Source organism: Canis lupus, chromosome 1, assembly GCF_003254725.2.
Source record: "Canis lupus dingo isolate Sandy chromosome 1, ASM325472v2, whole genome shotgun sequence".
Taxonomy (NCBI): Eukaryota; Metazoa; Chordata; class Mammalia; order Carnivora; family Canidae; genus Canis; species Canis lupus.
Window position 1 is genome coordinate 82,854,247 of NC_064243.1, and position 25,646 is coordinate 82,879,892.

At 40.0% G+C, this 25,646-nt stretch overlaps 1 long non-coding RNA gene across 2 annotated transcripts in view; it reads right to left on the reverse strand.

Annotated features, from left to right (window-relative positions):
* The window catches only part of LOC112644700 (uncharacterized), a 295,980-nt gene that overhangs the window by 79,839 nt on the left and 190,495 nt on the right, over positions 1–25,646 (reverse strand). Inside the window, exons 1-2 of one of the 2 annotated variants that reach the window (XR_003126656.3) lie at positions 12,892–12,979; positions 12,613–12,743 (exon numbers count right to left, since the gene is read on the reverse strand). This is a non-coding gene — a long non-coding RNA (uncharacterized LOC112644700). Of the gene's footprint in view, positions 1–12,612; positions 12,744–12,891; positions 12,980–25,646 lie in introns of those variants that run through there. The other variant, XR_007401034.1, reaches the window with a different exon arrangement.

The window sequence follows — 25,646 nt, forward strand, 5'->3', positions numbered from 1 at the left end:
AATGAGCCAAGGTTAAAAAGAGAGAGAGAGACAAACCACAAAACAGACCATAACTGTAGAGAATAAACTTAGGTTACCAGAGGGGAGGTAGGTTGGGGAGGGGTGGGTGAAATAGGTGATGGGGATTAAGGAGTACACTTATGATGAGCACCAGTGATATTTGGAAATATTAAATCCCTATATTATATACCTGAAACTAATATTACGCTGTATGTTAACTAACTGGAAATAAAATAAAAACTTAAAAATAAGATTTAAATAAAATAAATAAAAAGAACCTGAGGGAAATTAGTATTAAAAGCTGTCGATGAGAGTAGGTAATGATGAAATGTTTGGTGGCCTTTGCTTGGATGGTTTCATGTAAATGGGTAAGGATAGAACATACAGAGAAGGATCTCTAGAAAAAGAGATGGTAAAATTAAAGAAAGGAGGAGATTCTAGGCTAGGCTCCAAAGCACAGTGAAAGAAATTAGATTTCTGTTGGAGAAATGATATCTTTTCTCTGAGACTGGAGATAGACATGGAAACAGATCATTAAGTTTGCATGTGTAAAGAAAGTTGAAAAATTTCACCCCTAGTATCCCCTATTCTCTCTATGAAATACAAAGAAAGTTTTCTTTTGAGAGTGAAAGTGATATGGGCATAGAAAGTATTCTAGCCAGTTTACCTAGCACACTGATCCCAGGGCAATAGCATCTTTTCTAACATTTGGCTGGGAGTGGTGGCAGCACAATTCCAAGGAAGTGGGATGGAGGGGGAAGGGAAGGGAGACAGGAATGGAGTACGAACAAGTATGAGAAGGTATATTACTGAGATGGTTGTTGCTTGGTACCAAGTGCAACTGATTAAGTGACACCAGAGGTCCATCTTCGGAAATATGAAATGTGAAATATTGTGAAATATTGCAGGACAGTCCAGGGAAGGAACGAGAATAAAGAGATAAGAATTTTTTCAGTAGCTCCTATCTCCATTGGTCAGAGTTTTGCTCCAGAGAGTGTTAACCCCCACTGCACTACGTTCATGAATATCTGGATGCCTAGCAGGTCTCCAGAGAAGCCCTGGGGCAGGACATGAGTTACTGTGCCCGTGTGAAGATGGCATACCTGCATTACTCTCTAAGTCCATACAAAGCAGATCTTTGCGTGGTGTCTGGGGCAAAACTAACAGTTCATGGCCCACAAGAAAGGTAAGGCCAAGAAGTTCTGGCATTAGGTGTAAAAGGTGTCTGAAACAGCAAGTTAACATCATGCTAAGACTTTAAAAGTCTATAGTTCCTCAAGAACAAGAATTTTTAGTAGCTCTGAAGGCACATTGGATGCCAACACTTATACAGGCAATAATTTTGCCAGGTTACATTATTTTCTCCAACAATGTTCAATGACCCCAATATAAGAGGAATATAATTACATTGTAAAGTTTAGACTGAAGATTTCTGGGATAAGATTAGAAGGTAAAAAGAGGTGAGGTTGTGGGTGAGTAATGGATTGAAGTGACCAATCATAAATTTGGACATGGTGAAGATAGGCCAAAAAGGTTAGAGAAGGGGACTGGAATTCCTAACATATTTGGAATCTAGTGTAAGTGGGAATGAAAGAATACACATGGAAAGATATGAAATTGAGATCATAGAATAGCATATTGGAATTTGCTGCTTTGGAAGGGAGATATTTTGGAAAAATGAAGAACCATTCATTTTGATTCCACTCAAGAGTCATGGGAATTAATTCATCAAGTAGAATTAGAATGAAAATTCCATTTGACTTCATGTCAAGGATGTTGGATGTATCAACCCCATGGTAGCCTCTCAGGATAATAAGAGAAGAAGAAATGAAATGAAGAAACGATGCAATATGCCAAAGCTATCAGTGAATATAGGAAAGTGATTTTGGTAGACCCAGTGACAAGAAAGAATTGGAGGTAGCATTCATCCATTCTATGGTCTAGCAGTACTGAGTATCAATAGCTTGTGGGGCACTGACCTAGGTTCTAAGATCACAAAGATGAGCAAAATAGTCCCACAGTCTAACAAGGAAAACCAATGTGATAACACAACAAGTTATGTGTTTTAATGAAGTCATATACACCATACTCAGGAAGTCATAGTGGTTGATACAGAAATTAAATTTTGAAAACTCATTTAGAGTTTACAAGCAAAAAGAGAAGGAAAGGAATTCAAAGTAGAGGGAAGAACATAGTCACAGCTACTCACTGAGAGATTCAGCGGAAAGAGACTAAGAGCCATAAATGAACTTGATCATTCTGAGGACTTCAAAAATACATTTAGTATGTGTTGTGTCTTGTGTAGAAATTCTTCCAAGTTTTTCATTTTAATTGCAATGTACAGATTTATATGTGAATGTGTTATCTAATCAAAAATAATTCACACCTTCAGTTTGTTTATTTTCTCAGCAGTCACATTTTTAGCTCCCAGGAGATTACGGAAGATTTTTACTGGAGCAAGTCATTACAAGATCATCCATCTTGCCTCCAACCTGGGGGTGTGATAGGAGATCACAGGTCTCGGCAAGACAAAGACTGAGCACTCTGGTCCAGGATCAATAAATTATAAATGCCCAGTCTAGAGTACTGAAGACTAGCAGAGGAAAGTCATAAATGAAAATCAAGAGTATTTTCTTTAGAATTGTCTACTTACTTGAAAGGATATATTCTGGTTGCTTCCTCTTTCTTTTACCGCTTTGGAAGGAAGATTAACTCATTTTATTTTTATGGCACTGGTTGCACTTCCAATTTTTAGAGAAGCAACAAAAAATGGAAATAGCCTCATAAACTATCACTGGCCCTTTAAAATCATCCTGTGGATAAATGATCAAATGATAAGGGCTTTGAAGTCTTTTCTTCTGCCTACAAACAGTCATTAGCTGATGTGCTACCCAACATCACTCTCCTACATTCAGTTCTAGAGAAAACAGTAGGGTGCCTGGGTGGCTCAGTGGTTGAGCATCTGCCTTGGGCTCAGGTCATGATCCCGGGGTCCTGGGATTGAGTCCCACATCGGGTTCCACACAAGGAGCCTGCTTCTCCCTCTGCCTATGTCTCTGCTTCTCTCTGTGTGTCTCTCATTAATAAATAAATAAAATCTAAAAAAAAAGAAAAGAAAAGAAAAAAGAAAACAGTGGAACATAGGACAGATGAGAGAGTACAACTGGGTTATAGTATTGAGCTAGATACCAGCCCAAGGGGGCTAAGCTAGGTTCTGCATATGTGACTATGCTAGGTACTGGCTATAAGCAAATTTTTGTCTTCCCTGATATTTGGTTTCCTATTCTGTAAAATTAGGCCTGTGCATAGTTCTGGTGGGGTAGATCTGGAATCCCCAAGGTCAAAGAACTCAATCAGCAGGGACACCCTTACAGAGCTTTGACACTCTTAGAGCATCCCCTGGAGCTATACCCAATCCTGCAAGGACCTTTCCAGCTTGCTCCCTGACTGTGGTTTGCCTGGTCTTGGATCTTCCACTTAGCTGCCATATCACCTGCCTGCATGTCCCTCCATCTCCTTCCCCCAGGAGGCTCCATGGATTTCATTATATCCTCAAAGGCACCTGGGAACCAGAAAACTAGCCCTCACCATCAAAACAACAGGTTTCCAACCTAGAAGCATGGGACTAGGCAGAGAAAAAATAAGTCTAGTTAGTCAGATTATTTAGTCAGATAGTTCTTTTAAAGGACCTTGAGGATACTTGAGGTCCAGTTAAAAACCAAGAATTCTCAACTATGAGAAGTTAGGAATCTTGTCCATTGCATTTCACTATGTACAAAAGCAGTTGTACTATTCTCAACAATGTTGAAGAGTTATTTTGTTACTAAATCATAATCTGTCTTCCAGGAAATATATCTTAATTCAAGCAAAAACTTGTAAACAATTTTCTATAAGCTAGGAGAAAATTGAAAGGAGATTCATTCGTTGGATCTCAGGAAACACCTGGCATCATGCATTGGACCTCGTATCATTGGTCAAGTGAATCCAAATAAGGAGACTACTTTTAGGATGTGATCGTTAACATGCTTTTTCAGGGATGCAATCTCTCATCCTAGGAAGGTAGAGGAAAAGTAAATGATTCAAGGAAGGCTCTCCAAGGACATACGTTCTAATGATTTCTCAGGAATATTTCACTTCAGACAAGCCACTGACATTTACACCTCTGTTTTCTCACCTATGAAACAAGAAGTTTGTACCAGATGAGTGCTTCTCAAAGTATGGCCATGAATGCCCTATACAGAATCATCTAGAATTACTATTTAAATTGCTATCTCAAAAACATTGCATTAAAGGAGAAAAGTTAAACACAAAAGGCTGCATGAAGCATAATCGCATTTTTATGGAATTCCAGAAAAGGCAATATTGCAGGAAAGAAAGCAGCCTGCTGGTTTGGGGGAGTGGGGGTCGGCAGGTACAGGTAAGGGCAGGAAAAGGAGATGGATTGCAAAGGGGTACAGAGAAACTTGGTAGGTTAACAACAGTTGTATGCTGTGATTGTAGTAGAGGTTATGTGTCTGTGTACAATTACCAAAATTCATCACACTGCACACCTCAAGGGAGCGATTTTACTCTCTGGAAGTTATAACTCATCCCCAAAATTTCAAATTCCTGGGCCTTATCAGAATCTGAATTTTTATTTTTTTTTATTTTTTTTTATTTTTTTTTATTTTTTTTTTATTGGTGTTCAATTTACTAACATACAGAATAACACCCAGTGCCCGTCACCCATTCACTCCCACCCCCCGCCCTCCTCCCCTTCTACCACCCCTAGTTCGTTTCCCAGAGTTAGCAGTCTTTATGTTCTGTCTCCCTTTCTGATATTTCCCACACATTTCTTCTCCCTTCCCTTATTTTCCCTTTCACTATTATTTATATTCCCCAAATGAATGAGAACATATAATGTTTGTCCTTCTCCGACTGACTTACTTCACTCAGCATAATACCCTCCAGTTCCATCCACGTTGAAGCAAATGGTGGGTATTTGTCATTTCTAATAGCTGAGTAATATTCCATTGTATACATAAACCACATCTTCTTTATCCATTCATCTTTCGTTGGACACCGAGGCTCCTTCCACAGTTTGGCTATCGTGGCCATTGCTGCTAGAAACATCGGGGTGCAGGTGTCCCAGCGTTTCATTGCATTTGTATCTTTGGGGTAAATCCCCAACAGTGCAATTGCTGGGTCGTAGGGCAGGTATATTTTTAACTGTTTGAGGAACCTCCACACAGTTTTCCACAGTGGCTGCACCAGTTCACATTCCCACCAACAGTGTAAGAGGGTTCCCTTTTCTCCACATCCTCTCCAACATTTGTTGTTTCCTGCCTTGTTAATTTTTCCCATTCTCACTGGTGTGAGGTGGTATCTCATTGTGGTTTTGATTTGTATTTCCCTGATGGCAAGTGATGCAGAGCATTTTCTCATGTGCATGTTGGCCATGTCTATGTCTTCTTCTGTGAGATTTCTGTTCATGTCTTTTGCCCATTTCATGATTGGATTGTTTGTTTCTTTGGTGTTGAGTTTAAAAAGTTCTTTATAGATCTTGGAAACTAGCCCTTTATCTGATATGTCATTTGCAAATATCTTCTCCCATTCTGTAGGTTGTCTTTGAGTTTTGTTGACTGTATCCTTTGCTGTGCAAAAGCTTCTTATCTTGATGAAGTCCCAATAGTTCATTTTTGCTTTTGTTTCTTTTGCCTTCGTGGATGTATCTTGCAAGAAGTTACTATGGCCGAGTTCAAAAAGGGTGTTGCCTGTGTTCTTCTCTAGGATTTTGATGGAATCTTGTCTCACATTTAGATCTTTCATCCATTTTGAGTTTATCTTTGTGTATGGTGAAAGAGAGTGGTCTAGTTTCATTCTTCTGCATGTGGATGTCCAATTTTCCCAGCACCATTTATTGAAGAGACTGTCTTTCTTCCAATGGATAGTCTTTCCTCCTTTATCGAATATTAGTTGCCCATAAAGTTCAGGGTCCACTTCTGGATTCTCTATTCTGTTCCACTGATCTATGCGTCTGTTTTTGTGCCAGTACCACACTGTCTTGATGACCACAGCTTTGTAGTACAACCTGAAATCTGGCATTGTGATGCCCCCAGATATGGTTTTCTTTTTTAAAATTCCCCTGGCTATTCGGGGTCTTTTCTGATTCCACACAAATCTTAAAATAATTTGTTCTAACTCTCTGAAGAAAGTCCATGGTATTTTGATAGGGATTGCATTAAACGTGTATATTGCCCTGGGTAACATTGACATTTTCACAATATTAATTCTGCCAATCCATGAGCATGGAATATTTTTCCATCTCTTTGTGTCTTCCTCAATTTCTTTCAGAAGTGTTCTATAGTTTTGAGGGTATAGATCCTTTACATCTTTGGTGAGGTTTATTCCTAGGTATCTTATGCTTTTGGGTGCAATTGTAAATGGGATTGACTCCTTAATTTCTCTTTCTTCAGTCTCATTGTTAGTGTATAGAAATGCCACTGACTTCTGGGCATTGATTTTGTATCCTGCCACGCTACCGAATTGCTGTATGAGTTCTAGCAATCTTGGGGTGGAGACTTTTGGGTTTTCTATGTAGAGTATCATGTCATCGGCGAAGAGGGAGAGTTTGACTTCTTCTTTGCCAATTTGAATGCCTTTAATGTCTTTTTGTTGTCTGATTGCTGAGGCTAGGACTTCCAGTACTATGTTGAATAGCAGTGGTGAGAGTGGACATCCCTGTCTTGTTCCTGATCTTAGGGGAAAGGCTCCCAGTGCTTCCCCATTGAGAATGATATTTGCTGTGGGCTTTTCATAGATGGCTTTTAAGATGTCGAGGAATGTTCCCTCTATCCCTACACTCTGAAGAGTTTTGATCAGGAATGGATGCTGTATTTTGTCAAATGCTTTCTCTGCATCCAATGAGAGGATCATATGGTTCTTGGTTTTTCTCTTGCTGATATGATGAATCACATTGATTGTTTTACGGGTGTTGAACCAGCCTTGTGTCCCGGGGATAAATCCTACTTGGTCATGGTGAATAATTTTCTTAATGTACTGTTGGATCCTATTGGCCAGTATCTTGTTGAGAATTTTTGCATCCATGTTCATCAGGGATATTGGTCTGTAATTCTCCTTTTTGGCGGGGTCTTTGTCTGGCTTTGGAATTAAGGTGATGCTGGCTTCATAGAACGAATTTGGAAGTACTCCATCTCTTTCTATCTTTCCAAACAGCTTTAGGAGAATAGGTATGATTTCTTCTTTAAACGTTTGATAAAATTCTCCTGGGAAGCCATCTGGCCCTGGACTCTTGTGTCTTGGGAGGTTTTTGATGACTGCTTCAATTTCCTCCCTGGTTATTGGCCTGTTCAGGTTTTCTATTTCTTCCTGTTCCAGTTTTGGTAGTTTGTGGCTTTCCAGGAATGCGTCCATTTCTTCTAGATTGCCTAATTTATTGGCGTATAGCTGTTCATAATATGTTTTTAAAATCGTTTGTATTTCCTTGGTGTTGGTAGTGATCTCTCCTTTCTCATTCATGATTTTATTAATTTGAGTCTTCTCTCTCTTCTTTTTAATAAGGCTGGCTAATGGTTTATCTATCTTATTAATTCTTTCAAAGAACCAACTCCTGGTTCTGTTGATCTGTTCCACAGTTCTTCTGGTCTCGATTTCGTTGAGTTCTGCTCGAATCTTTATTAGCTCCCTTCTTCTCTTGGGTGTAGGATCTATTTGCTGTTTTTTCTCTAGCTCCTTTATGTGTAAGGTTAGCTTTTGTATTTGAGTTCTTTCCAGTTTTTGAATGGATGCTTGTATTGCGATGTATTTCCCCCTTAGGACTGCTTTTGCTGCATCCCAAAGATTTTGAACGGTTGTATCTTCATTCTCATTAGTTTCCATGAATCTTTTTAATTCTTCCTTAATTTCCTGGTTGACCCTTTTATCTTTTAGCAGGATGGTCCTTAACCTCCATGTGTTTGAGGTCCTTCCAAACTTCTTGTTGTGATTTAGTTCTAATTTCAAGGCATTATGGTCCGAGAATATGCAGGGGACAATCCCAATCTTTTGGTATCGGTTCAGACCCGATTTGTGACCCAATATGTGGTCTATTCTGGAGAAAGTTCCATGTGCGCTTGAGAAGAATGTGTATTCAGTTGAGTTTGGATGTAAAGTTCTGTAGATATCTGTGAAATCCATCTGGTCCAGTGTATCATTTAAAGCTCTCGTTTCTTTGGAGATGTTTTGCTTAGAAGACCTATCGAGTATAGAAAGAGCTAGATTGAAGTCACCAAGTATAAGTGTATTATTATCTAAGTATTTCTTCACTTTGGTTAATAATTGATTTATATATTTGGCAGCTCCCACATTCGGAGCATATATATTGAGGATTGTTAAGTCCTCTTGTTGAATAGATCCTTGAAGTATGATATAGTGTCCCTCTTCATCTCTCACTACAGTCTTTGGGGTAAATTTTAGTTTATCTGATATAAGGATGGCTACCCCTGCTTTCTTTTGAGGACCATTCGAATGGTAAATGGTTCTCCAACCTTTTATTTTCAGGCTGTAGGTGTCCTTCTGTCTAAAATGAGTCTCTTGTAGACAGCAAATAGATGGGTCCTGCTTTTTTATCCAGTCTGAAACCCTGCGCCTTTTGATGGGGTCATTAAGCCCGTTCACATTCAGAGTTAATATTGAGAGATATGAGTTTAGTGTCATCATGATATCTATTCAGTCTTTGTTTTTGTGGACTGTTCCACTGAACTTCTTCTTAAAGGGGAATTTTAAGAGTCCCCCTTAAAATTTCTTGCAGAGCTGGTTTGGAGGTCACATATTCTTTTAGTTGCTGCCTGTCTTGGAAGCTCTTTATCTCTCCTTCCATTTTGAATGAGAGCCTTGCTGGATAAAGTATTCTTGGTTGCATGTTCTTTTCATTTAGGACCCTGAATATATCCTGCCAGCCCTTTCTGGCCTGCCAGGTCTCTGTGGAGAGGTCTGCTGTTACCCTAATACTCCTCCCCATAAAAGTCAGGGATTTCTTGTCTCTTGCTGCTTTAAGGATCTTCTCCTTATCTTTGGAATTTGCAAGCTTCACAATTAAATGTCGAGGTGTTGAACGGTTTTTATTGATTTTAGGGGGGGATCTCTCTATTTCCTGGATCTGAATGCCTGTTTCCCTTCCCAGATTAGGAAAGTTTTCAGCTAGAATTTGTTCAAATACATATTCTGGCCCTCTGTCCCTTTCGGCGCCCTCGGGAACCCCAATTAAACGTAGGTTTTTCTTCCTCAGGCTGTCGTTTATTTCCCTTAATCTATCTTCATGGTCTTTTCATTGTTTGTCTCTTTTTTCCTCAGTTTCCCTCTTTGCTGTCAACTTGTCTTCTAGGTCACTCACTCGTTCTTCCACCTCGTTAACCCTCGTCGTTAGGACTTCTAGTTTGGATTGCATCTCATTCAATTGGTTTTTAATTTCTGCCTGATTAGCTCTAAATTCTGCAGTCATGAAGTCTCTTGAGTCCTTTATACTTTTTTCTAGAGCCACCAGTAGCTGTATAATAGTGCTTCTGAATTGGCTTTCTGACATTGAATTGTAATCCAGATTTTGTAACTCTGTGGGAGAGAGGACTGTTTCTGATTCTTTCTTTTGAGGTGAGGTTTTCCTTCTAGTCATTTTGCTCAGTGCAGAGTGGCCAAAAGCAAGTTGTATTGGGAAAAAGAGAAAAAGAGAGGAGAGAAAGAAGGAAAGAAAAGAGAAAGAGAAAAAAAAAGGGAAGAAAAAGAAAAAAAAACGAAAAAAAAAAAAAAAAAAGAAGAAAAAGAGAAAGAAAAAGAAAGGAGAAAAAAAGGGGGTGGGGGAAGGAAACAAATCAAAAAGCAAACAAAACAAAAACAAAAACAAAAACAAAAACAAACAAACAAAAAAAGAACCACGGGGGAGTATCTTCTGATTCTGTGTACTTTAAGTCCCTTGGCTTCTCCTGGAAGTTGTCAGTCTAGCTGGCGTTCTGGGGGAGGGGCCTGTTGTGCTGATTTTCAGGTGTTAGCAGTTGGGGGAGCTGCTGTGCCCCTGCCTGGTGCAGGGCTCGGTGGGGGTTGTTTACCCCGTGAGGCCGCAGGAGGAACAGCCCCAGTGGCGGGGCAGCTCTGGGAACCTGGATTCAGCTCCGGCAGGAACTCCGGAGCTCTCCGTCTGCAGGGCCTGGAGGCTCCGGGGCGGGGCCGCTGATCTGCTCAGCTGGGGCAGGAGCGTCCTCGCTGTCCTGGGCCCTCCCGGCCTCTGCCTGTCCCGGGGGAGGCGGGATCCTGGGCTGTGTCCCGGCGCCCTGTGCTCCGGAGCCTGCGCTGGTGGATTCGCGCTCCCGGGCCGTGCAACCCCCTCCGCGGAGCCGCCGCCCGAGCCCCTCCGAGCTGCTCCTGGAACCGCGCAGCCCCCTCCGCACGGAGCCTCTTCTTCTGCCCGAGCCCCTCCGAGCTGCTCCCGGGGCCGCGCAGCCCCCTCCGCGGAGCCGCCGCCCGAGCCCCTTCAGCTGCTCCTGGTCCCGCCGGGTCCCGCCGTACGCGCTGCAGCCCTTAGGGAGCTCGGCGCACTCTCCTGGGCGCGCAGTTGCTGTTACTGTCCCCGGGAGCCCGAGGGCATCCCCGCCCTCCTGGGTCCTGCTCCAACTCCCTGGAGCCCCTTTCCCCCGGGAAGGTCGGTGCAGCTCCTGCTCCTCCGGGACGGGGCTCTCCTGTCCTGGGGACACTCGCCCCGGCCTCAGCCCGGCTCCTCGCGGGCCCCTCCCCCTCGGAGGCCTTTGTTCCTTTATTTCTTTTTCCCCGTCTTCCTACCTTGATAGATGCGCGAACTCTTCTCACTGTAGCATTCCAGCTGGTCTCTCTTTGAATCTCAGGCCGAATTCATAGATTTTCAGGATAATTTGAAGGTTTTCTAGGTAGTTTGGTGGAGACAGGTGATTTGGAGACCCTACTCCTCCGCCATCTTGCTCCTCCCCCCAGAATCTGAATTTTTAATAAGCTCCCTCAGTGAATGTTTTATTCACTAAAATTTGGGAGCTACTGAGTTTAATAATTTATTCATCCCTTACAAATTTAGGATTCCATAAAATTCCAATCTGGGTGACTGTGGCAAAGTGTTCCTTAATGTCAAAGATACATGGCAAAGGATAATTTTAGCTGTTAATGTAGACTATGAAAAATATGAACGACTAAGAACTGTAGAAGTAAAAAAGATTTTTTTTTGGAGGACACCTGGGTGGTGCAGTTGGTTATGTGGCTGCCTTCGGCACAGGGCTCAGGTCATGATCCCAAGATCCTGGGATGGAGCCCCACTCAGCAGGGAGTCTGCTTCTCCTTCTGCCCCTCCCCCCCCACCCTCATGCTTTCTTTCTTTCTCTCTCTCAAATAAATAAATAAAATCTTTAAACAGAAAATTTTTTTGAGCTTAGCAAAAACCTCTATCAGGAGGACAGATTTAGAAGAAGACCTAGAGGAAGGATTTCTCGTGTGGGTTAAGCGGTCATAACACCTGGCCCAAGCCTGGGCAGAGTCCCTTTGCCTCTGGCTACATCTGCTCACTCTTGCAATTTACAAGAATGCAGGCTTTGAGAGCAAGATGAGCTAAAACAGGCACTAGTATAATTTTGTGATGCCTACCAGCATCGTTCTCATTCCTGCTAGTCTGAGTTTTAAATAATTTAAATAAACAAATGAATCCCTTTCCAAATCTCCAAGGCCTCTTTTACTGTTAGAGAAATTAATGCAATGGCCTCCTGAAGTCCTTGGAACACTGCTCACCCTCAGAAGAACTGAGCAAGGAGGGGGCTAGAGTTCTGCTCTTCTGCTACTTGTGTGGATTATGACATCATCCAAGTTCATTGATTGCATTTCTATCTACCTTTCCATGTGGGACCATGCATTATTCAGAATATATATATTTATTTATTTATTTATTTATTTATTTATTTATTTATTTTTCTTTCTGATAATCCAAAACAAAATGTGCTCACCCTCTGGAGCAGCGCCCTGGTGTGTGAGATCACATTATTGATGGCTAACTCCTCTCCACTCCTGGGGAGGGACCACAGGCTGCCAGCTGTTGCCTGGAAACAGCCTCCGTGTGGGAGGCCATGAGAAGATCCAAAACCCAAAGAGGATTCCAACATTCAGAAGACAACAAATGAATGGGTTCCTCAACAGGCAAATAATATAGAAAGAAAGAATGCAGGAATGCTAAGATGGGAAGCTATGAGCTAGGAAGGACCAGGCACAAAGGCACAAACATATTGCAAGCCTTTATGGCCAGCAGAGTAAAGAGGAAGCATGGAGTCACTCTTCCTGCCCCCTTTGCTGCCTACCTGCTTGCTCTTGCCCTCTTTCCCTCTCCAGTCCTCTCTCCTTGCCTCCCTCCCTCTCTTCCCTGATGCAACATTTAAATGAGCACATTTTACACAGATCCAGAAGGAGGCCAGAGAAATGCAGTGAATATGAAAGACACAGCTCCTTTGGAGGACCCTATACCCTGTGAGAGCCTGACAGCTAAACAATGACAATCAGGCCTATATAGGGCTTTAATTAAACTAAGTGCCACAGGAGCCCAGAGGAGCAAATGCCTCGCTCTCTATAGGAGACCTTTCTTACCTTACACTCGTGGTCCTCATCCAGGGGATGTGGTCTCTCAGTGGACATTTGGCAATGTCTGGGGACACAAATGGTAAAGGACCAGGTGGCAGGAGTAGGAGAGCCTTCCGATAGTAATGTAGGTCTGACAGCTGGAAAAGGAGAGAGGAAAGGAGGGTGGATTGAATAGGAGGAGCCACAGACCACAGCGCGGCCCTGTAAAAGTCTTGGTCAGGTTGAGGAGAGTGCATGCTGCCCATCAGAACTGGCCTATATCAGGCCCTTGGCTAGTGCACCCACCACGCTCATTGGCTGGGGGCCACCTGGGAAGACTGTGGCCTTGGCACAAAGGTGGTGGTGGATGCAGAGGTACGGCCTGCTGTAGAAGCTGTTAGGTAACAATGCTCCTCATGGAATGTTCTCCCTTGGGGGAGCTGAGTGTATAACTCTCTACGGCCACCACGAATAGACTGTGACTCTGTTTCGGTCACTAAACAAGATTCATTATAGATCTCCATCTTCCTTCCAGAAAGCAAGGCAACTACACATTGCATTGAAGGAGGAGAACGCACAACAACTGCACATTTTCTCCCTAAAGCCTTTCTGTCCTTAAAGCTGTGGGCCTGAGCCTTTGTTAGGTGTTATCTATACAATCGTAGAAAAGAGATTTGTCTTTTTGTGTCCCGAATCAAGTGAATAAATGTTGCGATTTTTTGCCACTATGAGACCACAAATTAATGTTAATAAGAGGGGTCAGAACACACAAACACGCACACACACATACACACACACATTCTCTATAATATCTGCTACCTCCACAGGGCATTGGCTTTTGGTTTCAGAAACCACCTTTCCGTGCATGGCCTGTCACCAAATGAGCAGTTTCCACTCCAGGATTCAGGATCTTTCAGCTGTTTGAAGACTCTTCTCTTGGCAAATAATGGGAAGCAATACAGGAAATATCAGATACTTGGTGTCATGTTATTGGGAAGAATACAATGAGGCAGTGAAACTCCTTGACTAGTTTCAGTGTCTCTTGGCATCTTGATTTTTGGCAAGCCAAAAACAACATCACATGGGGAGCCATCTGCCTTCTGTGCTTGCCCCTTAAGAAGAAAACATAGTCCTCCTATTATGTTGTCGTTGATTGCCCTGGAGCCTAATGGGTTCCTGAAGAATGCTGTGAATACACTCAAAACCAAAATCTGTGGTCTCTGCAACCTGACATGCTGTCTCTGGGATTAATGCAATCTGCACTCGGTCACAAAGGTGACCCCTATTGTCACCAGCTATTTGCTACTGGACCGTAAGGAGCCACTCCAGTGTTGTGGATTAAGAATCAGATGTGGAATATGCTGCAGTCCCGAGTGGAATTTCTTAAAACCCAACTGCCAAGAGTACCCCCTTTGAAATAGGAGAAGGGAGAAGGTAAAAGGAAGAAAGAGAGACTGTTTATAGGAGCTGTTTTGTTCACGTCTCATCATTTTTTTGTATGACATTTTGAGGAAAGTGAGCCTAGCATTACACCTCACAGTGAGAATGCTCTAGTTCACACCCAGTTTCAGGAAATTGGAAGAGAACAGAAGCAAGCTCATGGTATTTAGAAAATCCTATCACATTAATTCATGGAATTCTCAAAGGGAAATGACCCCATATCAGGTACTTTCCTTTGGGGAACACCACACATGGGTAGTTTATAGGAAAAGTCCTGTTTCCAGTTCTCATGTACCAGAAATAGCTAGAGAGCTAAGGAAGTGGGAAGCTTCTCATATTATTACTTTTCCAGAGGATTCAGCATATTTATTTTATCTGGAGATGATTTCAGGGAAAAGACAAGTTACCGCACTATGCCTCATCAATGTCAGAAGACCTATCATACACAAACACTCAATAATGACTTTAAAAAGTGATTATGAACTAGTTCATTTCTCAATGCAGCACACACTCTAGTAATAATCCAAATTGCCTGTGACTTATGGGTATATTTGGCAACAACCACTAGTTCCCACTGTAGTGTGAAATTAACACCACAGACTGTAGCTGTGGCATTTATTGAGCACAAGAGAGCTGATTATAGCCTCATAAATTCAAAAGCAACCTCTGCTATTACTTAATTAGAATCAGTATCTATGCATAAATTACAGTAGCAATAACTAGTACTGTTATGGTTAAAGATTTGTCAGCTTCCTTATTATACAACAACCCCTTATTTTTCCACATAAACCTATAATTTAGGGAGGTTGTAAGTTGTCTGTAAAAATGGTTCAGAGGGGAAAATTGGCACATGGTATCCTGGAGGCCACTGGTGTTTTGTTTCTAAGTAAATATTTAAAATATTAATCTTGTGCTGTTGCTTTAAAAAAAAGAAGAAGAAGAAAACCACTAGGTCCCTAATACCTCCCAAGTAATAAATTGTTCTGGCTACACATGCATGTTTTTTATAGTACAAAACTTTATTTAAAAATAAGTGTTGTCTTGGCACTTTTCCTCCTATAATTGTTTTATTTTTAACATTGTTGTAAACTTTATACACATAAGGCACTCCTAATGAACATTAGATTATGACCTTCCAAATCCATTTTTATTCTTTGCTAATGTGTATAATACTTTTATATAGTTGTAATCATGTGCACATTTTCTTTCGGGTCCAGGTTTTTAAATTTTTGGCTTAACATTTTTTCAAACACATGTGAACCATATCAATATAGTCCATACATGGCTCAGTACCCTATCAGATCAATCTTCCAGAATACTTCAGAAAGATAAAATCATCATAGTCAAGTAATATTTTTGCGTCATGCAAATATATATTCCAGCCTAAGAGGTAATTTTGAGCCATAGGAAGAGCCAATTGTGATAAATCTATCAAACTATAAAACTATTTTGGGGAAATAGTTGATTGAGAATGTGGAAGAGGTCCATGAAATAAAATGAATTCATTTTTTTACATTATCCTGTGTTTTTAAATATCGCTTGGCTAAATTAATAATTCTTCAACTGGATGTTTTCCTACTCTGTAGATGCTACCTATTTCATATACAGAGTTCGAGCCACATCATTTACAAAGTAGGAAGTTGCATATAAAGAAGCAGACAGCTTTCTTTCTACTTTTAATCACAGTCAATAATCTTTTTATTCTCCAAATGGAGATAGTCTAGCCATTAGCAGTACAATATTTTTTAAAATCACATCTAAAAATTTTTTTCTCTATACAACTTTTTTTTGAGATTTCAATTGAAGTAATCTCTATACCCAATGTGGGGCTTGAACTTACAACCCCAAGATCAAGAGTCACACACTCCACTGACTGAGCCAGCTAGGTGCCCCAGTACAATTGTTTTAAAATACATTAGGCTAATAATTTAAAATATGGGCCATACTATTGCCAATATTAATTATCATTATTGCTGTTATCATCCATCCCAACAAATGCTTTCCATGCCTTTACTTGGTTGTGTGGTGTGGGTGTGGTGTAGGTAATTTAATGTGGGGAACATAAAATAAACAAATATTTTTTTTCTCCACATTAAGAAATAATCATTACTTATTTGAGGCAAATGAAAAGGTAAACAGATACTTTTCAGCCTTTGCTTGATTGTCACCAGGCATAGATAGTACAAAACTTAAAAAAAAAAAGTCAGGGGCAAGTTTGAGCAAAGGAATCCAACTATTAATATCACAGTTCATCTGCTTTGCTATATAGGGTGTATATCTGCTTCCAAAACTCAAAACTAGGCTGACCCACCCACACAACATACAGATGACAGCCAGCAAGAATGGGCTTCTGGATATTGTATCACAATATCCTGATGCCTGGACTCATGAATTTGGCTGCTGAAATGACAGAATTGGGTTGGCTCTGTTTAATCCCATCAAATACTTAGAAGCTGTTATGATGATGAGTGGAGGAAAATATTGCTGGACAACGGCAGTCATAATAAGTGCGTGGGTACAGAAATGCAGAGAAATTACTGTAGACAAGCTCCATTTATCCAGAGGGAGGGCAGCATGTGGAATTCTGTCTGCATGGAATAATTTCTGGGTTTCTGGTATGACCTTGCAAGTGAAAAAGAAGGAAGAGAGGTTTCTTAGTTCATATTTTATGTTAGAAGTCATCACTTAAGACATTGAAGGACAGTATAATTGCAAACAGTGCTGGGGGTGTGGGGTGGTATATTTTAAGAAATCTAGACCATCTTAGTTTTGGAGGGAAAGTTAGAAGTTTAAATCTCATCCAACTTCCCAGTCAATAAAATAATTACATATATTTCATTTGTAGTAGTGTTTGCTGTATGTATAAAGGGTGAGGGTAGTACGTTCATATAAACCTGTACCCATAAAATTTCCCCCTTTTACCTTCTCCTTTCTCCTGATCTGCTGGGATATATGTGAGGACACCAATGGCAGATCCCCAGAGAAGATAAGACAACTGAACATAATAACAGCACTGGGGTGGGACGGGGGTTGTGAGGAACAAGGGAGAAAGAAACCAAGATTGGGAAGAAATTCTTCACAGACTAGGACTTTGGAGAGACACGGGAAAGAAGACATTCTTGAAGAAGGTTTATTGTGTGGTGTGCTATGTAACCTCAAGGGACTGCCAAGAAAGATTTTCCTCCCTTAAAGTCTGGTTTCCAGTCAGATTTCTGTTCCTACTGGGGATACCAGCAAGCTAGGATGGACCATAAGGACTGCATATGGGTTTATATCTTAGAATGAATGGGTTTGGGATCTTTTGCTTTGCACATATTTTGGCAGGAAGACACATTAAAAAAGAATATGAGGGTACATGGTTTTGGAGGAAAGCATCCGGTAATGTCCTTTACTGTATGGTTGCCAGAGTTAGCAATTAAAAATATAAGATGTCCAGTTAAATTCGAATTTCAGATAAACAACAAATGATTCTTAACAAAAGTCTGTTCCAAATATTGCATGGGATATACTAAAAAATTCATTGTTTATCTGAAATTCGAATTTATCTGAACACTATATTTTCATTTGCTAAATCTAGTGATCCTACCACAGGGTGGAATCAAAGATAGGCGTATCAAAGGTAGACAAGAAGGGTGTATAATGGGCAAATTCTGTCTTCTCTGTTTCTAAAATCAGAATGTAGAGGTGCCTGGGTGGCTCTGCCTTCAGCTCAGTTCAGGTCATGATGCCAGGGTCTGGGATTGAGCCCCTTGTCAGGCTCCCCACTTAGCAGGAGTCTGCTTCTCCCTCTTCCTCTGCCCCCTCCCTCCCCACTGATACCCCCCTTTGTGCTCTCTTTCTCTTGTTCTCTCTCTCAAATAAATAAATACAATCTTTAAAAAAATAAAATAAAATGTAAGTCTAGTAATGTTTCCAGTTCTCTCTCCAGTTTGAAAAAATTAAATCTTTTAAAATAGGGAATATGAATGTTACTAAGTAGTAGGCACCTGGTAAGAAGAATAGCATGTTAATATGAAATGATGAAGGCCCGAATGCATACAATTTTTGTTTTTTTTTTCAAAAGCTGATTCAATGCAGTTTATCACCAAGAGCCATAAAAGCTCCAAATGATTTTCTAATTTATATAAGATTCTTTGTGAATTTGCCTAAGTATACATCTGCATTTATTGAATTTCCAAATCCACAATATACTAGGAGAATTGGTTTTCATGTCAACTTTCATGTCCTTTACTGAGGGACTCTTATTTTTCCTTATTTTTAATAAAGCCAATTATGTGATAAAGTCCAATAAACATTGCTGCAGAAAATGGAGAAATAGAGATATTTTGTATGCCTTCTAAGGTACGTGGATTAATGCTAACCAACCACAGCCAGAAGTATCCCTTCTGGTACCTTATTACTGAAGATATGACATAGAGAAAATGAACTATTAAAAGATATTGCCTTTGCTCCCTTGGTTCAAGAATCATATTGAATTCATATTCATTAAGTAGCCACAAAGTGCACCAGGCTGTGTTATATGGGATGTGAGTGTCTTTTAGGTGATGACACTGTCTCTAGGAGCACTTGGCCCATGATATTTCTGCATATCTAAAACATTTTTTCATAAAGCTTCAACCTTAACTAATACTACTATTTTTAAATTGATAATAATGCTTGCCATAAGTTAGGAATGATGGTTTTTCCCTCGTAACAAGGAGATATCAATTATATATGCTATTGTCAGAGATGGCAGTTTGATTTTTACTGTCAAAGGGGCCAAATACCACTACCTTTTATGAAACCCATTTCCCTTTGCTGTCAAATGTCCCCATGCCTTGAAACTCAATGTAGCAGCCAATCACTGTTTTGTGTATACTTCCTGCAGGAGTAATAATAATGATGATCATGATGGCTAATAATAATAAAAAATAATACAAGAATGAAGGTGATGAAGGTGGTGATGAATGATGATAATGCTATCAATAGCAGATACTATTTTGGTCTACTCAAGCTTACCCTCCCACCATTCTTTTGGTAATTGTACCTCCTATCCTTTGGGAACTGCTGTCTCTTTCCTATAGTTTTAGTGAATGTATTAATTACACTGTGCAGCATACTCACATGCATGCATATATTCATGTTGCAGAGATTAGCTCAGCAATGATCAAGTGACTCAAACCAGACCAACCTGAGTTTTAGGAATTTGTGGTTTTTTGAGTTTGCCTTTCAAAGACATGGCAAGACATTTTCACCAAGACTGAGAGAAAAATATGTTCTCTTTCTTCTGGAGTTGCTAAATTGAGATTATGAAGACTTAAGATTGTCTCTTTGTCCCCATTTAGTCACTCATTTGCAGTGGGGATCATAAAACAAATGGACATTTGGGAAGAAGAGATGACACTCTCAGAGTTACTGGCATCTCCAAGACCAGTTCTTTTACTTCAATGTCCCATCCTAGCCCCATGACACATGAACCAATAAATTCCACTTTTTCTTAAGCTAATTTATGGATGATCTGATATAGCTATCATCTATCAAGAATTAATTCAGTGCTCTAAATCATGTGTTGATATGAAATATATATGTAACCTTGTGGATTTATATCCATATCCAAATTCTATGTTACAAGTGGCAGCACACCATTATAACCATTATTCTCAAAACACATAACACATTGGATAAAAAAAATAATTAAAAAATAATTCTTTTTTCCAGTGGCCTATTTAAAATGTACTAGTGAAAACACCTATTTGGGAATTTTTCCATCAAGTTCTCAGAGAAGATTTTAATTGGCTAGACTTGGGTCATATACTCATACCCAGAACTCTGGCCCCCTAGGTAATGAGGCCATTCCTATTATCAAGTCACATAGAATAAAAATAGGAAGGGTGATTCCCTAAAGAGATGCTGGGAACATCAAGAAAATAAGTGGATCAGTATGACAGTATTGTTTCATTTATTCTTCTTCTCATCCTTATAAAGTAAGATCTACTTTTATTTTATAGATTAAAAAAAATAAAAACAGCCTCATAAAAGTTCAGTCACTTGCTCAAATAGCTTGGATAATAAAGAAAAGTTGGATTTCAAATTCAGGCCTATCTGATTCCAAAGCTCCCTCTCTCTGTTCCACCATGATACTGTTCAGGAGGGTAATGGTAGGAGGTGCCGGGCTTCACTAATACCTGATTGCCTCTGGTGGCTGCAGCAAAGAAACTGGTGCATGGAGTGAACATTTGGGAAGAGTTTGCTCATGAGATTTGGAACCAATCATTTTCTGTCCAGAAAAGTAACTAAGGTCACTACATGGAGGAAGGACTTTAAATTGGTGCCTAATGAGGATAGGCATGAAGAACAGAGGCATAAGGAGACTAGGTCATCAGATAGACAGGCAGGTACTAATCTGGTAATTGGTGAGGTGAATGGGTAAAAAAAAAGAAGTAGGATGAATCTAGGCAGCCCCTAAGGAATTTAACTCAGGACGAAGTTATAAGCACAGTGCTTCCTAAGATGATCCTCAATGGTTTCTCCCTTTCTGAATAAATTTTCATTTATTTTCTCTTCCTAAAGTTCTCTAAGTGTTCATTTCCCAGAAAAGTCAAGAGCAATCATCCAAAAATGGTTTTACCATATTTAATCAGGGATGGAGCCCAAGACCCACAAATCAAAATGTTAGACTTGTAGTTGCTGGAGGCAGGAGAGAAACCTGGAAGGTAGTTAGGCCACCAGGGCAAAGAAGACAAGTGGGTGGAAGAGGTGGGCCAATGACTGTTTACCAAATAATAGGATAGTAGTCCCATATTTTAACAATCAGTAAAGTCATCCTGGGTGCTTGCCTGCTGACTAGAGTCTTTGACTTTACCCCTTTCCTCATGAAAGCCAGTAACCAGCAGCTACTTTTCTTTGCAACCTCCTACTTCCTGCCACCAGGGCTCTTGGGAGGCTGGTCTACCTGGGATAGAAAGAGGTTGTAATCAAAATACACGAATGTTCATCTGTGACCAAAGCAGGTTCTTAATATTTTCTAGACATGAAGGCATTTCTCTGATGTTTGTTCTCATTAATCTTGCCTTTTGCTCAGAATATCTGTCTCCATATTTCACTAGGGGCTGAAGTTGAACAAAAGGCTTACACCAGATGCTCATACTTATCTCTGGCTTGTGTACTTGAAAGGAAAACCTTCCAAAGGAAGCAGTCTCTACCAGGACAAGCTGTTGGAGGAGAAAATGAAGCCTGAAAGGTTGAAATGAAGGACAGAAGTACAGGCAGGTGCCAGGAGGAAGAGTTAGGATAAGAGATGGAAAGCAGGTACGTTGGTTACAGTTAGTTGGTACAGACAGCAGGTCATGCCTGAGTGGATTAGAAAAATCAGTAGTGTATAGAATCCGGGATTTATAAAACAGAATCAGGGATGCAGGAAAGTATCTAGAAACCATATTTTTAGGTCCTCAGTGGAAGCAAAGAGGTAGAGATATTGCACAGGTGCCATGATATTTTATGAGCTGAGCTGTGGACGATGTCGTGTATCAGCCTCCAATGCACTTAAATTTTTGATGTTCATATAGGTCTCCTCCCAAAAAAGGTGGATGAGGTCAAATTGAATTAGAGTAGATTGGATTGGAATGGATTGGACTAGACTGGATTGAATTGAATTGAGTTGACCTCCAGTGGCCGAAGAGACAGGCAGTTCCCAATAACCCAAACCAAAGAGTCAGAGAAGAAAAATCATATAACTTTCCACACTCTGAGAACAGGTTGGAAGGGGAAAAAGAAAACATTTGATTTCTTAATCACAAGATTTGGCCCCAAGCATCTTGTGTTTAATGTCTGAAAAGACTATCTGGTTTGCCAACTTCCTGTTTTGCACGACTGCCCAAATGGGTTACAGCTGTTCAGTTTAAAAGCTCCTGACTCCAAACCAACTACATATCTTGTTCTCGTGATTTGAATGCCATACGAATCTTTATGTTCCTTTTGGGGGAAGTTTCATATCTTCCCTTTCAGAGTTGACTCTTCTTCAAGAGCCAGAGTCATATAGGTCCCCAAATCTACTCTAAGACCATAAGAGCAAGTCACGGTAGAATCCTTTAAGGCTTCCACTTCCAGCACCTGCAGAGACACGTACCCCAGGATCTCAGAATATGTCTGCACAAGGACAATCCAACAATATGTTCAGGAATGAGCCGAGGTTCACCAGAAATAGAATGGAAAAGCCTTTCCAGCTTTGGTAAAGGTTATTTATGCATTTATTCTTTCACTTTTTGCTTCTTTGTCCCTATATACAGAAAGAAGTCTTTTGAGATTTCTTCACGAGTCTTATGAACTTGAGATGGCTATACATTGACCATCTACCATATGAATAATGTTAGAGCTCAGTAGGGCACGAGACATGAAATTTTATGAGTTAAACAATCAAATATAGCTAGAAAGAAAGGAAGGCTAGAGTAGGGACTTTGTAAAGTCCCACTCCAGGGACAGGAACTGAAGAGTTGCTGCTGTAGAGCTCATCTGCAGTGGAATATGGGATGATTTCTACTCCAGAAGTTATTTCAAGTTACAGCCATTCCAGTAACCTGGTGGACAGATGAAATAAAAAAGCAAAGAAAACACATATATATAGGAAAGCCAGTACTAACAGAACCAATTGGGTGGCATCATCATCCAGGTGTGGGTATGGATACAGAACACTTGCCACTTTTTTGAAGGGAAAATGTCATAAGCAAGGAAGTCCAACTACCCCTGCAACCACTGTTTTGGATTTGGTGTAGGTTCTAATTAGAACTAGCAATAGAAACCAAAAGAGAAAACCATGAGAGGCAGAAACCAGGTACAAGGTCTTAGTGTTAACATTCATGCTTAATTTAAAAACAGGATTAACATACTAAAATTTGTCCAGAATATGGATGTCTGCAAAGAACACTAGATTCTGTGTAGCATCCTAGCAGCATTCAAATTCCACTTGCAGAGGGCCAGGGATATTTATAATTATTATCAAGACAGGAATTGGCACAATAGATCTTAGGCATTAAAGCACCAACTCTGAGCAATTAGAGAAGTCAGAGACCGCAAAACAAAGCAGGTGCTGTGACTTAGCTCATTCCAAATACTGTGATCAATATCAAACAAGAAACAGTTAAATATTAAGGAAGCAGTAGATGCCAGAATTTAATAGTATCTTTAAAATCATTGATTTTCAAAATTTAACGTGCACAAGAATTATCTGAGGACCCTGTTATGTGGCAGATTCTGATTCTACAGGTCTAAGTGAGTGCTTGAAGCTCTGTATTCTTAAGAAATTTCCAGACGCTACTGTTGCTGCTGGTTCATAGACCACACGGAGAGTAGGAAAGGTCTAGAACAATAGTTCTCAATTTTGGCTGCTCATTAGCTTTAAGCAATGCTGACGCCTGGGTCCCATTCCCAGAAGCTCTGACTTAATTGGTCTGGATTGGACTTTGCTTTTGGGTGGTCTAAAAACTCCCCCAGGAAATTCCTTTTAGGAATCTATTTAGAGCCACTTCAGTTCTCCCATGGATATTAGCACAATGTTCTTCTTTATTTCTTTTATTTTTAATCCAACCAATAAGTTCTCTTTTCATAGTTCCAGGGGTTGTAAGTATTCAAAGTCCTAAAGCACTCTGGCTATTTTTTCAATCATGAAACATTTCAGGGTAATAAAGCTCATTTAATTCTTTGTTTAGAAGTGATAACATTGTGTAAATCAGAGATTTTTTTTGTTCCATTTAACTTTTTTATCACCTTACTTAAAAAAAAAATAAAACTTTCAAAGTCTTTTTTTGGAGTAATAGGTAGTTTGGATATTTATATTTTCCCATTCTTTTAAAAACCATTTCTTGTCTTCAGCAGTCTTCCCAGACCTCTTCTGTTGTGTTCATTTACTTGGGCTGCTTGGATTGCGTCCTAATGATGTGTTTGTTCTCTCATTACCCTCATAGGCTCCAGCCAACTCCAATAGCACATTCTTAGGAAGTTGATGTCTTTGTTTAATTCCGCATATTTCTCCTCTTAGAGAGAGAGGGCAAATGAGGACAGCTATCAGTTACAAGATGTGTGGAACACATAGATAATCTAGCACGCTATTGAGAAGATCATTTTGTGTGAAGATCCAGTAACTTTCCACTTACATCATCCACTCTCCTAAATCTTGTTCCTTCCCAACCTCCCTGCCTCCTCCAACTCCATTCCACCCCTACTTTCAATCATCCCAGCACAGAAGGTTTACATCAATTAAAAGGTTGGCTTAGGAGGCCTTTGATTCTCTATTAGGCTGGGTTTTTTTTTCTTATTTACTGTTGTTCTGTAGCATTCCAGAGGCTATTTCATCCTAGATACTATGCTTGCATTTGGGGTGGGCTGCCACCAAAAGAATCTTGGCTTTGTCCTCAGAGTATAAACGGCTTGGTTTCTCCTAAGCAGAGATAAATATAAATGTGCTTTTATTTACAAGATTGCTTTAAATAAAGATTTAATACAAAGATCTAAGGTTATTTCTCAGAGGACCTTTGAGCAATGTTTTCCAGACTACAGATATTCCTCATGGATTGTGAAATAAATTTGATGATTCTTGACCAGCATTGTTTTTAATGGATGGGAAGAATGGAGGAGAGAAGTCAAAATATCTGAGAATATCTCACATTCTAGTTGTAATCTTTTTCTTTTTTGACAGAACTCCCATTTCAATTATATAACTGTAAATTGTATTACTGTGAGTTGTGTTTAAAAAGATTGAAAGCCACTGTCCCAAAGCAATCATCTGTCAGCCCACCTTTATTCAGAATCTTCCAAAAACTATTACAATTTAATGATAATTTATTATGATTTTAAGATTTTCAGATAAGACATCCTGTTGTTTTGGCATAAAAAGACAATCAGCACAAAAATAGCCCTCTCACTGATTAAAATCTCCAATTTCCATTTTTAATCAGATTGGAACACTGGATTTTATTTGGTTCACTTTTATGCAGACTCCTTATGGTCAATCAGGCTTCCTAACCACAGACCTCTTTCTCTTCTTCAGTTTACATTTATTTTCCAAACACTTCGAGACCCTCTTTAAAGTTTTTTGAAGCTTCTGTGTCCTTTTTAGGACAAAGGAAACATCAATGGTTCTTAAAATCAAAGGCCTAAAAGGAACTGAAATCCCATAGTTCACCAGTGTTCTGGACTGCTGCTACCCCTGGGAGTTCACAAAGCCTTCCCAATGGATAGAATGGTTTGAAGGGAATCAAATTGGCTCGTCACCCTTCACATATTCTCCTTCCTAAATTGAATGGAGTGGGAACACATTACAGTCAAGCCATCCAATTTACAAATGCCCTCTTCCACTTTACAAAAGAGTGGCATATGGTCCACTGCATCTTAATATGTGCACTGCTCCAGGGTATAAAAACCCATAAGACACCAAATGAATCCAAAACACTGGTATAGGTCTGGGAAAGTGAATGACCCTAATGGCTAAGTAACAAATTTGTGTGAAACTATCAGGTAGCTCCCAAGGTATGCTTTCAAAAAGGTGAAAAAACAAAACTGTGTTGGATTGTAGATCATGAAAAATAATTTTTCAAAATATATCATGTGAATTTTGACAAATAGCTCAAAAGGAGTTCCAAAATATTAGAAAA